Consider the following 13,828-nt stretch of genomic DNA (forward strand, 5'->3'; position numbering starts at 1 on the left):
CACCTCTTCCTAACACTGCCCATCCGGACTTCCCGTCCCCTACCCGAATCTGAGCAGTCCGAGACATGTACAGGTTGCGGATTAGCCTCCTTTCCATCCAATCTATTCCTATTTTCTGCAACAGACTCATTAGTTTTTCCCAATACACTCTATCAAACGCTTTTTCGAAATCTACGGAACAGGCAAATACCTCCTGGTTGTATTCTATATTCCTCTCGATTAATAATCTCATTACTGCAATGGCATCATAAACCCAAACTGATCATCCCCATTTGCCCTACTCTCTATCCTTTTGTTTATGATCCTGAGAACAACTTTAGCTGCGTGGGATATCAAACTTATTGTCCTGTAGTCCTCACATGAGGTAGCCTTTACCTTTTTCGGAATAGGAACTAAAACAATCAATTATTCAATTTTTTCGCAGGTTCGCCATTTCACAGTTCATTCGCTTTGGTCATTCTATCGCCACTGGGTCCTTTTCCCAAGGCAGAAAACTTGACCACATTTACTAGCTTTGGATTTCGCAGTTGATCATCTGCGTAGTATTTGCTCTTCTCCTTCGTAAATAAATTATGTTTTGTTTTCATTTATAAAGAGGTCATGTAGCAATTAGTCAGTGAAAAAATATTTATCTCTCCTTGTGTGCATTAGATATGGGAGAGCCACAGCTAAACATTGAGTCCAATGGATTCGCCTAGAGTGTTTCCCGTAGAAGGCATTGAAATGTTGAAACTATCGATTAAGGTTGCATTTATCGATTTAATCTATCTCTTGTTTTATTCAGTCACATTTCACGTGCCCAGGTTGGCATGCGTGCGCATTTATGAAACTATAGGCGAGGCGATCGGAAACTAATCTGCGTGGGAGTAACGGCGACATGTTCTTCGGGACATGAGCGATTCCTTCGTCAGGTATACATTTACTTGATTCACGTCCTGCTATCGGATATCATATCGTGTGACACGGAAATATCGCATGCTACTTCAAAAATACGTTGTTCTGCAATTCACTTTGCCTTAGTTAATACAAAAAATTAAATGACTAAGTGTACGCTTAAAGAATATGAATGTAGCCAAGTACATTTAATAATAGCGAGACCAATCTTTAAAGCGTTTTATCCCAGCTATTCAACCATATAAGCAATCTTTCGGTAATTCAATATCATTGAAAAAAAGAAGAAAAGTTACGCAAACGAGATAATCACCAATTAGTCTCTAGCGAATTCCGTTTGCTTGTGGCGCTAGAACATGTGTGGTTCCAGAAAACAATGCTACGGCTATCTCGCGATGACGAGACAAATTCCGATGGGCACCGCAGAAAGGCCATCAAGTGCTACATGCATTAATATTATTGTGAAAATACAAAGACAAAATCTCAAGTTTTATACATGTTTGTGGATTTGGACTTTCGCCCGCAACTATTTCTTATTACGTATATCAAGATTTCAGTCGGAGCTTTTACCTAACAAATTAGCCAAGGTTGTTTTGCTATACATCATTGCTTGGCTTACATAATATTCATAGAAATCAAACCAATTATTGCACTGGGTCAGAAAAAAATGTTTTTTTTCTATATGAGTATATATTTATGTGCATATTATACGAAAATCTACATATTATATGAAAATGCTTCAATTAACCAGAATTTTAGAAATGTAGATTGATAAATGATAGTGAAATATATATTTTTTTGAGATACTGAGAAAGACTATAATGATTTTACAATCACTTAAAGTAGGTGGAAAAAGGTTCCCAAATCTATTTTACTCAAATCTCAAATACGGCAATAAAATTCATGCTCTGGTCGCCGTAAATTTTGTAAACGACCTTTGCCATTGCAGTTTCTGAGAAGATATTTAATAGGTTTTTTTAAAGATTTTTAGGCCTTACTCCGTATTTAATTACCAAACTGGGGATATTTGGCCAATGAAGGGTAATAGCTAAAGACGATACATGATATGAAATCATTATGATTTTGAAAATTAGACAGTTTTGTGCAATAAAATAAGGCGTAGAATAAGACATCAAGATGTAAATGAATGATGAAATAAATACGATTAAATCATTAACTGTGTGTAAAAGGGTTTCAATTGATACAGAGCCAAACCTTTTGACAAAATAAAGCAAAGTGATTTTATATTGGATTCATTAGTATCGCTTCCAAGATTTAAAAGGCTTGACACAAATTATTTCGCTACGAATATTTTGGATACCACCGCTTTCATTCGCGTCCGTGTTCCTACGTACATCTGGAATCACACTAGACATGCTTGGATCCTTTACATAAATTCTCGGTCCTGCCAAAGGTGATCAAACAGGAATTTAAGAAACAGATTTGACTCCCTTAGAGTTTCAATGTAAGTTTAGAGGTTTTATAAGTAAATTTCTGAGATTCATACACGTCAGTCCTTTGATCTCCCGGCGGCATCAAAGTCTTAATCGAAACATCTCCTTGCCAGCGTCCTACTTCTCAGAAGCGACACACTTAATGTTCTAACCGAAGTACTTAAGTAGTAAACCCTTCGAGAATGACGGAGTCGAGTAATGTGATAACTTATGTCGAGGCGAATTTACGGCAGCATTACCCGCGGGGCAAGTTAGAAACAGTAACACCGATCGGCCGCATGGCGCGATGTTTGTTGCCGCAGAGCACTTCAATTCATTACATAAAACCTTAGAAATTCGCGCTCATAAGACGATAAACCTAAACGTCTACAAGTTTGAAAGAGAAAATTGTAGTAGTAGTGGTATTTAGGGGAAGGAGGCGACCGACAGCTGAGGTCATTTGGGCCAATAGGGATGGCCGGGAAATTATGAAGGGTGGAGAAAACCCCGGCGTCGGCATTAGCCTATTCTTATCGAAAGACGCCTAGGGGTAACGCAGCTTAACGTTTCATCCGACGGACGGCGTACTCACTCAAATTGCCTTCCACAAAACACCTCAAATTAGGTTCAGGATGCCACTGAAACATTTTTGTCGCCGCTGGGATTCGGACACGGAACCTCTGATTGGGAAGCCAGTACGTTATCCACCAAACCACCCCGATCCCCGATGTAAGAGCCCTCTGCCTAATTAAGCCTCCTTAACCAGGCAACATGACATAGCATGGCTTTTACACAAATGTAATCCCTAGTGACCGATTAAGAGGCATCGAAACATTAAAATTCTATCCTGGTAAACTTTTCGCGGGAAAATATTATTCGCAAGATTCTTACATGAAATACTATTTAAGCGGGGAAAGCGTACGAGGGAGGGAGAGAGGGGATGAGGTCAATAACGCGAAGGAGGAGGGTTGGTGAACTAGGTGGCGGGCCGATGGCGCACACGAGGACAAAAAGGCCAGCAGGGAAGCGGCTTTGCCTCCGCCATACTTGAAAAAGCGAACGCCGAATGGTTGATGACATGATTGATTGGAGTCCTCAGAATAGATCCAGCTCCCATTCCGGCCTCGCCATCTCCCCACCTTTTCCAGCTTAATGACAAAACAACGGTTGATGTTTCACGGCCGAGAAATAAAGGAATAGCTGTCCGATAACAATCAACCACTGACAACGCCCCCCCCCCCACCCAAGCCCCCCGCCCGTCTCACCCCCCCCCCCTCCAGAAGGCCAGGAAATCTTGGAACTCATTTCCATCAGACTGTCATTACTCCTACATCCACCCATCCCCTTCTTTCTTCGCCCCAAAACCACCAATTCCCTCCTCAAACAGAGCTCTTTCCCTTTTTTGTGCATCACTTGGAGAAATATATTACAGTTTCCAGCTAATGTTCCCTCGAATATCAGAATTACATCACGAAAGTGGCAATAAACACCCGCGCAGCGCAAGAAATTAACTATTACAGCCTAAGAAAAACATCCTGCAAGGGAGATAAGTACGTTTAAAGAGTAATTGTTAAACGTACTTGTCGATGGATGATATGATTTGTATTAATTATGACTTTGAACTTGCACTTTTTGAAATTTTTAATTACTGCTTTGCTTACTTGACTTAAATAAATAATGGAAGAAGTATTTCAGCTAAAAAGGGTTAATGATTCTCAAATAAATATTTCAGAATCTTCAACACACACAGACATGCCGAGGGATGGAGATGTGAGGTGATCTAGATTTGCCGGTTTCATCGAAAAACCACTAGCGACTCAATTATCCAGCAATATAGGACAAACTTAAAGGATATTTTATATAATAAAGTTAAATATACTTCTTCAAAAGCGAACTTTCCGTGTTGAAGTTCTTAATTACATGTAATTTTAAATGTAAAATCATGGATTCTATCAGTGTATGGCATTAAATCGTATTTGTTTTCAATCACCTATTCCGTTACTACATCCATCACGAGTACCTCGTATCTCCCACATGGAATGCCAAACTAGGTGAACAAATAGGATTAGTGTTAATTATTACACGTTCACATTTGTTACGTATTTTGTTGTTTTAGAGGCGACCGTTATCCAAGGAGAGACAACCTTGACACTGCAAATATCTATTTAATAAAGCCGGGTATTATTACATAAACTACAAATGAACGAATATAACCTTGTTAAATTCCCATTTCAAAATTTTGAGTTGTGAACCTTTCGATTTGTTCATAGGTATTTCTTTCATTGCATCATTGCCATGCATTGCCAACATCTACAAATATTTAATAATTATTTAAATTACGGTTGCGTTAGGGTAGGAAAGGTGAATTAAGAGAGGGGTATCTATGGAATATTTTATAAATTTGGAATTCCATTGCATTAGTAGGTTCTCAGTTCGAACAGAAATAAATAGTAAAATAAAAAAACGCTATTTTCCGACGTCCTTTTGGCCTGCCGTTTATTTGTTAAAAGGTTTAATGAGAAGGAAGCGGAAGATAAGGAGAGAAGCTGAGATGGAAGGAGGGCGAAAGTGATTAATGAGATGAAAGCCGAAGGGCTTAGGAGAAAGGGATTTTGAGATTAAGGGAACAAAGGGAAGGGGGGAGGGGGTGGCCCTCCCTAGGAGTCGCTACCAATGACGTTAATTCACCCGCCAGCTTCTCAGAAGAGCAATATAATTTTTAACGGTGCACTTTTATAAAATTGCATTAAGAGAGGTGTGTGTTCCCTAGTTTCGATTCTCAACGAACAATTGAATTCTTCAAAGCAAAGTCACCGCCTTTGAAAATTTTATCAAGAACGGAAGTAAGATTTAATTGGTTGGTTCACGAATTATCATGCTAGCGGCATATTGCATTAAAATAGAACAATATCTAAAACTTTTTTGGTAGGTCCAAAACGATTTCATCTATTATTTAGGAGTGTTTTCTATTTTCAAAGGGCCCAAATGTAAATTTGTCATTGCAGTTTATCACAGCTCCCTTATGGAATAATAATTCCTCTCATACTCTCTCTACGCCCCATATATATATATATATAACGATTGTACGGAAAAACTCACACGAGCGGCACAATAATGGACTGACACAATATAACACAAATAGAAAAGAATAGACACATTTAAAAGAACACTCACACGGTAAATTGTTCGAGCTTTCGGCCCTCTCAGAGGCCTTCTTCAAGAGAGACTCTGTCTAAATGTGTCTATTCTTTTCGATTTGTGTTATATTGTGTCAAACGTCGAAAAGAATAGACACATTTAGACAGAGTCTCTCTTGAAGAAGGCCTCTGAGAGGGCCGAAAGCTCGAACAATTTACCGTGTGAGTGTTCTTTTAAATGTGTCTATTCTTTTCTATTTGTGTTATATTGTGTCAGCTCATTATTATACAGGGTTCGTCCGGAAAATAAGTGTACTGAGCTCAGGAAAAAAAATTTATTACACTTTTACATATCTTAAGCTAATATTCCTCAAAATAGGACCCTTGTGAGTCGATACACTTGTTCCAGCGGCGTTCCCATTCCTCGAACGCTCCCGCGAAGGCATCATCGGGAACCTCTCGAAGACACGTCGTCACGGCCTCTTTGACGGCGTCCAAAGTCCCGTATCGCGTTCCTTTCAAACTCCTCTTTATCTTCGGGAACAGAAAGAAGTCCGGTGGTGCCAAGTCCGGGCTGTAGGGCGGGTGCGGCAGCGTTGCCACGCCGTGCTTGGCCAAGAGGTCCGACACGACAAGCGCGGTGTGAGACGGCGCATTGTCGTGATGCAGCCGCCAGATGTTTTTGATCGCTGGCCGGACGCGGGCGACTCGTTTTCGAAGCCTGTCGAGCACTTGGACGTAAAATGCAGCATACAAGTTACAGTCTTTCAGGTACAAATTCGTAGTGGACTACTCCCCTTTTGTCAAAAAAGACAATGAGCATCGCCTTGATCCGAGATTTGCTCATGCGAGCTTTCTTTTGACGGGGTGATAATGGGGTGTGCCACTCCGCACTTTGTCTCTTCGACTCCGGGTCGTACTCAAAGATCCACGTCTCGTCACCCGAAACAACGTTCTCTAAAAAATGTGGATCATTTTTGCAGTGATCCGCAAGTTGTGTCGCGATTTCCAAACGATTGAGTCTTTGATCATCACTGAGCACTTTCGGCACCAACTTTGCACAAATTTTTCGCATCTGTAATTGGTGTCTAATAATCTCGTGCACTATTGTTTTTGGCACATTACACTGCTCTGCTATCATCCGAACACTGAGACGACGATCAGAGTTCAGTACATCGCGAACTTTTCGCACATTTTCGTCGGTGAGTGTCGTTGATGGGCGTCCAGGCCGTGGTTCGCCGTCGACCTCTTCTCTGCCCCCACGAACATCTTGTGCCACCGAAAGATCATGTTTCTGGACATGGCTGACTCCCCGTAAGCCTGGTTAATCATACCGACAGTTTCGGTAGACGATTTCCCAAGCTTTACCGCAAATTTGATGGAATAACGCTGCTCCAAACACTTCGGCATCGCGTTCCGTGACGTGGATCGAGCGTGGAGGTTCGCGTTAACAGAGCTCCTCACTACACCACAGCTCAGAGCCGACTGCCTTTTTCAGCGTCGCTTGCCAAAATACCCCCCTCCAATCGCAGCCCGTCAGAGCGGTGCTGGGCGCGCCTGGAGCGGCGGGAAAAAATCAGTACACTTATTTTCCGGACTAACCCTGTATATATATATATATATATATATATATATATATATATATATATATATATATATATATATATATATATATATATATATATATATGTGTGTGTGTGTGTGTGTGTAAAAATATCTTCAAAATGGAACGCTCTTCGGCGACGCACAAATATATAAAAACACGGATGTAGATTTATTGAATATAGAGACACAAAGAAAGGACACTGACAATATGTTATTTGACGTTTCGACAGCGCGGCCGTCGTCTTCATAATGGCGTTCTCGGGGAAGAGCGGAGAGGACATGTGCGGAGGAGAGGTGGGGGAAGGATAGATAAGGGACCAATAGTAAATGAACAAGGGGTTGGGAGGGGATATGTAGGCAGCCATATGATGCATTCAATGGGTTTGGTTCAGCCCGGGGGGTTTAAATGATTGGGCCACCCAGGTATGCGACATCTCGCGGGTTCTCACCTCTATTATACTCGCAGATTTGGGAAGGATTTCACTCACCGAAACGGAGAAGCAGTCGTCAAAAATTGATTGTGGGAAGCAGTGTGAGTAGGGATGGGATAATTAAGAAAGGTGGGAGATTTGGTGGAATATCGGTGGTTATTCATGCGGAGAGAGAGTGCGGTCGTGCATTCGCCCACGTAGAAGGCAGGGCAGAAGTTACAGGAGAGGCGATATATAATATTTTTTGAGGTACAGGTGGCGAGCGGTTGGGAGTTGGTATTGAGGGAGGGGGAGGGTCTTAGAAGGTGACAGTATTTGCAGCGTGGGCGGTTGCACGGTGCGGATAGGGGCGGGGGAGAGACGGGGGTGCTTGAAGTTGGATTTGTGGACTTGAAGATGTCTCGCAAGTTCGACGGGCGTTTAAACGAAACAGAGGGACAGTGTGGGAATAAAAGTGATGTTGACTGAGTGTTATTGATAATTGGGAAGAGGTCACGGATTAGATGTTTAATTTTGTGTGTTCCGGGGAAGAAAGTGGTGATAAGATTAGGGCATTTTGGGCGGTTTGGTTTGGGGAGGGGAGTGTACTGGGTTTACGGTTTGAGGATTTTACTATTTAGTAGTTTTTCAGGGTACCCACATTTTCTGAAAGAGTCATGTAGCTGGTCCAAGTATTTCTGTTGGGAGGGGGTGTTGTTGCAGAGAAGGAAGCCACGGATAGAGAGTGAGAATGGGATGGAGCGCTTAGTATGAGGTGGGTGGCAGCTGTCGAAATAAAGATATTGTAGCTTATTAGTTGGTTTAATGTGGACTGAGGTGTGAAACGTATTGTTTTGGAGGTGAATGTCGATATCTAGGAAAGTGATATTCGAGTCGGATATAGAAGAAGTGAACGATACTGAAGAGGAGGAGATGAGAGAGGAAACAAAAGAGGATAAAGTTTCGCGTCCGTGGGACCAAATGAGGAAAATATCATCGATATATATATATATATATATATATATATATATATATATATATATATATATAAAGTACCCGGGTAATACAGGTTTTGGATTGACACAAGTACAAAGTAAATACCTTCTACCTCATAATAAAACCAAACACAACACCCTACTCTACAACAACTCCTCTTCAATTCCGCGTACTTACAGGTAATCTACCGGTTAAGGTAGGATTTTGGTGGACACATCTACTAAATAAAACATTTTGTGACTCCTAACAAAATACAAAATCCAGCATCCTACTCTACATCAGACTCATCTTCATCTCTGAGTACCTTCTTCATCCCTTCATCCCGTCCAATATCCCTATCGTATTCCTTTACATTCATCATTTGCCTAACATTCTCCTTACTATTACAGCCTTCAAAATCCCACTGCCGATCAATATGCCATTTATCCACTTTTCCTGCCTCCATAGGATTTCTCCCAAAAAACCCCTCTTATCGCCCACCATACCAAGTACTTCCTCATTTGTTTTCTTCTCTGTCCATTTCACCTTCACCATTCTTCTCCACACCCACATTTCAAAAGGCTCCAATCTACGTCTATCCTCCTGCTTCAATGATCACGTTTCCGCGCCGTACATAGCTACGCTCCATATCAAAGTTTTTACGAGTCTTTTCTTAACATCCTTACTCAACGTCCCTGTCATCAACTCCCTCCTTGTAAAACCCTCTTTGCCTAGCGCAATTCTTCTCCTTACGTCCCTACTACATTGACCGTTTTGGTCCTAAACACCTCCCAGATACGTAAACTGTTCTACCTGCTCCAGTTTTTGCTCTCCTATTTTAATTTTTAGCTTAGCGTTTTTCTTTCTAGAATAACCCTTGTTCTATTTATATTGATTCTCATCCCATACCTGTCGCACTGAATTTCCATTTCACTCAGCAATGCTTGCAGCACCTTGGCTGACTGACAAACTAAAGCTTGGTCATCAGCAAACCCAACTAATTTTATGAATTCCCTGCCCACTTTCATTCCTACCTCGAGTTCTTCCCATGCCTCTTTAATCATTTCCTCTGCATACAGGTTGAACAGCAACGGTGATAATGGGCAACCCTGCCTTACACCTCTTCCTAACACTGCCCATCCGGACTCCCCGTTCCCCACCCGCACCTGAGTAGTCTGAGAAATGCACAGGTTACGGATTAGCCTCCTTTCCCTCCAATCTTTTCCTGTTTCCTGCAATATACTAATTAGTTTTTCCCAATTCATTTTATCAAACGCTTTTTCGAAATCTACGAAACAGGCAAATACCTCCTGGTTGTATTCTATAATCCTCTCGATAAGTGATCTCATTAATGCAATTGCATCACGCGTACCTCTCCCCTTCCTGAACCCAAACTGATCATCCCCTAAGTAATCATTTGCCCTACTCTCTATCCTTTTGTTTATGATCTTGATAACAACTTTAGCTGCGTGGGATATCAAACTTATAGTCCTGTAGTCCTCACATGATGTAGCTTTACCTTTTTCGGAATATGAACTAACACTGATCTCACACAGTCTTCCGGCCAGATTCCTTCCTCATAGATACTTCGAATCAGCCTATATAGATCGTTCCTCCCACATTTTTTTAAACCTATTAGTAGTGCCGCAGGGATATTATTTGACCTGACGGCCTTACTTGATTTCATTCCCAAGAATTCTCTTTCCACTTCTCATCGTCGAGTAAGCCTGGAATTAAGCAACATTCATCTATGTCATATTATCTATCCATTTTCAGGACGTTACAGTCTTAGGTATTTACAAAACAGTTTTTCTATATAATCTTTTGATTTATCTTCGATTTATCTTTTCCAATTATTATTTGACCCGACCTAACTGTAACTATTGAGTGTTTTTCCTAGGAGTAGACAAAGATAGATAGATTAATGGAGGTCTGTATTTGGGCAAAATTGAGACCAAATGGTCCCTTCTTCTAATTAACCCATCCTCGTTTACATATTATATTAGCCATAACATTTATAATTACATTCAAAAATACACATAAATACAAATAAACAGACAGACATCCATTATGCATAGCTTCATGGAATAAAAAATATAAATGTGCGTACATATGCTTATATAAATTAATTATACACCTAGAGTTACACCGATAATCAACGTAAAAGATAGTGAATAAAGAGAACAATAGAATTATTCTAAGCAAAGAATGAGGTTTGTGAGAAAAGTTAAGTAGAGTGTGGCATTGCTCAACTAGTAAAAACCCACGCAGGAAAACTCCCACGAAGAGAAGGGGGGTGTGAAAAACCTGCGAAAACCATACATATTAGTGATAAGATGCATATATATTGTGACAATAATTTTTATATAGTATACACATTATTTAGTGGCTAAAATTGAAATGAATAAATTTATGATATTAACAACACATGAAGGGTAATGAGAAACATAACATTAACTAAAAATAATGATGCTAAATTCTACTGCCTGAGATGACAAAAGGAAAAGTAGAGACAGTGATCTGTATAGCAGCTGAGTGGAATGAGGAAGAGTATAATGAGTAAGTTTTGTACCTGAGGTAAATGAACTTGTGAAGTACTCTCATATATATTGTTGTAAATGAAGAGTTCTTTATATCATCTGGGAGAGAGGGAAAACGGGTTCCTGGCATAGGAGATATCCTCACAAACCCTGAGTGTGTGTGTTTGTGTAAATGCGATTCACGATTGTTACTGTTATTCCTTAACACGTCCTAGTGATTTGAGTGGCTGTAAGTTTGTTTTATTTTATGTTATTGATTTTGCCTTTTTGTGTGTGATTGAGGTATGCGTGGGACACTATTTCCCAAACCCATCCAATTGTGGGTTCCCTATCTTCCCCCTTGTAAATTTTTTTAATTCCCTCCCCATTAACAACCTAGTGCCAATCAAGTTTACAGTCTCGCCTATCTCGTTTTCAGCTCAGTTTATCATTACAACGTTTTACAAATCTAGTTCCTTTACGCTGCACGCGATCGGCAATTAATACACCCCCATGTAGCAAAGCAGCTTATTTTAAATGAGGCCTAACCAGCTTTTTCAACGCATTTATCTCTTCTTATTAATCCTAATTATTTGTTTCTGTCGGAGCTTAAAAAGCAAACACGAGCGTGGAACGCAACTAAACAGTCGAAGAGAACGATACGTTATGACGACACTTTTTGTGGTCGACACCTTCCTCGAAGGCGTGAAGGAATTATTCCATTTAGGTTAATATTCCGCCACGTTTCACTTGGTGTCCCTCTTCAAGAGGGAGTCGACGCCCCAGGAGAGAGATGGAGAACAGATTACGAATAGGTGTCGAGCGCTGTGATACAAAACGCGCCGAGATCTCTCGTTCGGAATCGTTTGCCCACTGGGGCTCATTCAGGTACTCGACGACAGCAAAGGAAGAGACGGTAAGAAGGAGGTGGGATTTTTCCTCCCAGTCCTTTGGGCAAGTTTCTCCTTTGCAGTGTCCACCGCCTCCCGCAGCCCCGAGGTGAGCGTGGCGATGCTTGCTCAGAGGGTAGATCCTAATGCGCGAGCTTCACCTCGGGCGTTATTATATGTTAGCCGATCAAGTATAATATTAACAAACTAAAATTACCTATTAACTATTACGCTTTGAAAATACTTCTGAAAGGAGCACAGTCCTCCCAAAATAGAGTAATTACTGAGTAGTACAGTAAACCTACATGGGGATTGGGATGGTGCGGTGGCTAACGTACAGGCTTCCCACCGAGTGGGCCCGGGTTCAAATCCATGGAGACAAATATTTCTCAGTGGTATCCCGATTCCCACTTCAGGTGCTTTGTGGAGGGCACTTTGAGTGAGTACGTCGTCCGTCGGCTGGGACATTAAACTGCGGACCCCTTGGCGCCTTTCGTTAAGAGTAGGCTAATGCCGACGCCGGGTTTCTCTCCACCCTTCATCCTTTCCCAACCATCCCTAATGGCACAAATGACCTTAGCTGTCGGTCGTCTCCCATAAAAACTACTACTACAGTAAAGTTTCGTTTGTCTCCAAGGATAAGACACTCGGACGCACTGAAATACAAGAATGTGGGAGGGACATAGAGCAACTTTGACAGGTCGATATAGAAATGACTTTGATAGAAAACTTGTTACGGTCGTTGCATTTCCCTCCCGCGCAAGTAGCTTCGTGGTCACTCGGACGTCGAGAAATGTAAACCCGACACGCCTCGCCCACCTTCGCTTACTTCCCACAATGTCCTCACTATGTCTCCTTCCTTACCGTCTCGGTCTTTTGTGCGCGGGAAGTAAATCCACAGCCTTCCTCCTCCCGATGAAACAAGCAGAGAAAGGAATTAATGTGTATTGGGAAGAAGAAGGGACGCTCGCGAAGGCCTCACGTAATATAAATCCCCGGGAAACCAATTTTTTTCCAACTGCCGTCCTCCATTGTTCGGCGAAAAACGTATATTTTTTGCGCAATTTGATTGATAGTCCCTGCCCAGGACAAGATAAATAATTTCGCCGATTCGAAAACGCCCGGAAGCACTGGGGTGACGGAGCGAGAGGTAGAAGGAAGGCATAAGTGAATGAGAGAGGGACAAGATGGTGAAGAGGGAAGGAGTCGATGGGAAGATGGGGAGTGAGAGAGAAAGTGGAGAAAGAGCGTCAACCCCGAGTGAATGGGAGAGAAGAAGTAAAGGACCGACCCCCTCCCCACAGGATTCGAGGGGCCCGCACTCAGAGAGGGCAAATCGGCGGACGGGGGGCGGGGCACGTGCAATCGGGAGAACATACGCGTAGAGGAGGAAGGGGAGAGGGAGAGGAAGGGAGGGAGGGCGACCCGCCCCCTCCCGACCCGGCGCCGTCACCCGTCCGAAAGCCTTCCCGCACGACGGCGGCCAAGTCCCCGGTGTTCCCGCAGATGCCTCACGCACTTACACGCGGTCCAAATCCCAAACAAATGGGAATCCTACCTTTCACTCCAAAACACCTCGCCCGCCATCCCCCTCGCTTGCTTGCCACCCAACACCACACCGCATTGAAACCACCCCCCCGCCCCATTCCTTCTTCCGACAGAACAAGAGATTTCCTTCGCTCTCTCTCTCTCTCCACTCCATCACCTCTCTGACCCCTCGACTCCCCCCTTTTCTCATCTTCCGTAGCGCCCTCTTGCTCATCCAACCCCTACCAAGAGTCCGGGCTGACACTCAGACTCCCTCCCCCCTTTGCCCCCACGTCTCCCAGTCACTTGCGCAAAATAACTCCCCCAGGGAAAACCAACCCCTCCCTCCCTCTCCCCCCCAACCCTCCTCTCCTACTAAAACCTCCTCTCTCCCGAAATCACCCGAAACAATATTCCAAATCCACTGCTGCGTATCCACTC

The sequence above is a fragment of the Hetaerina americana genome, unplaced genomic scaffold (assembly GCF_022747635.1).
Source record: "Hetaerina americana unplaced genomic scaffold, ioHetAmer1.1.p SCAF_34, whole genome shotgun sequence".
NCBI lineage: Eukaryota > Metazoa > Arthropoda > Insecta > Odonata > Calopterygidae > Hetaerina > Hetaerina americana.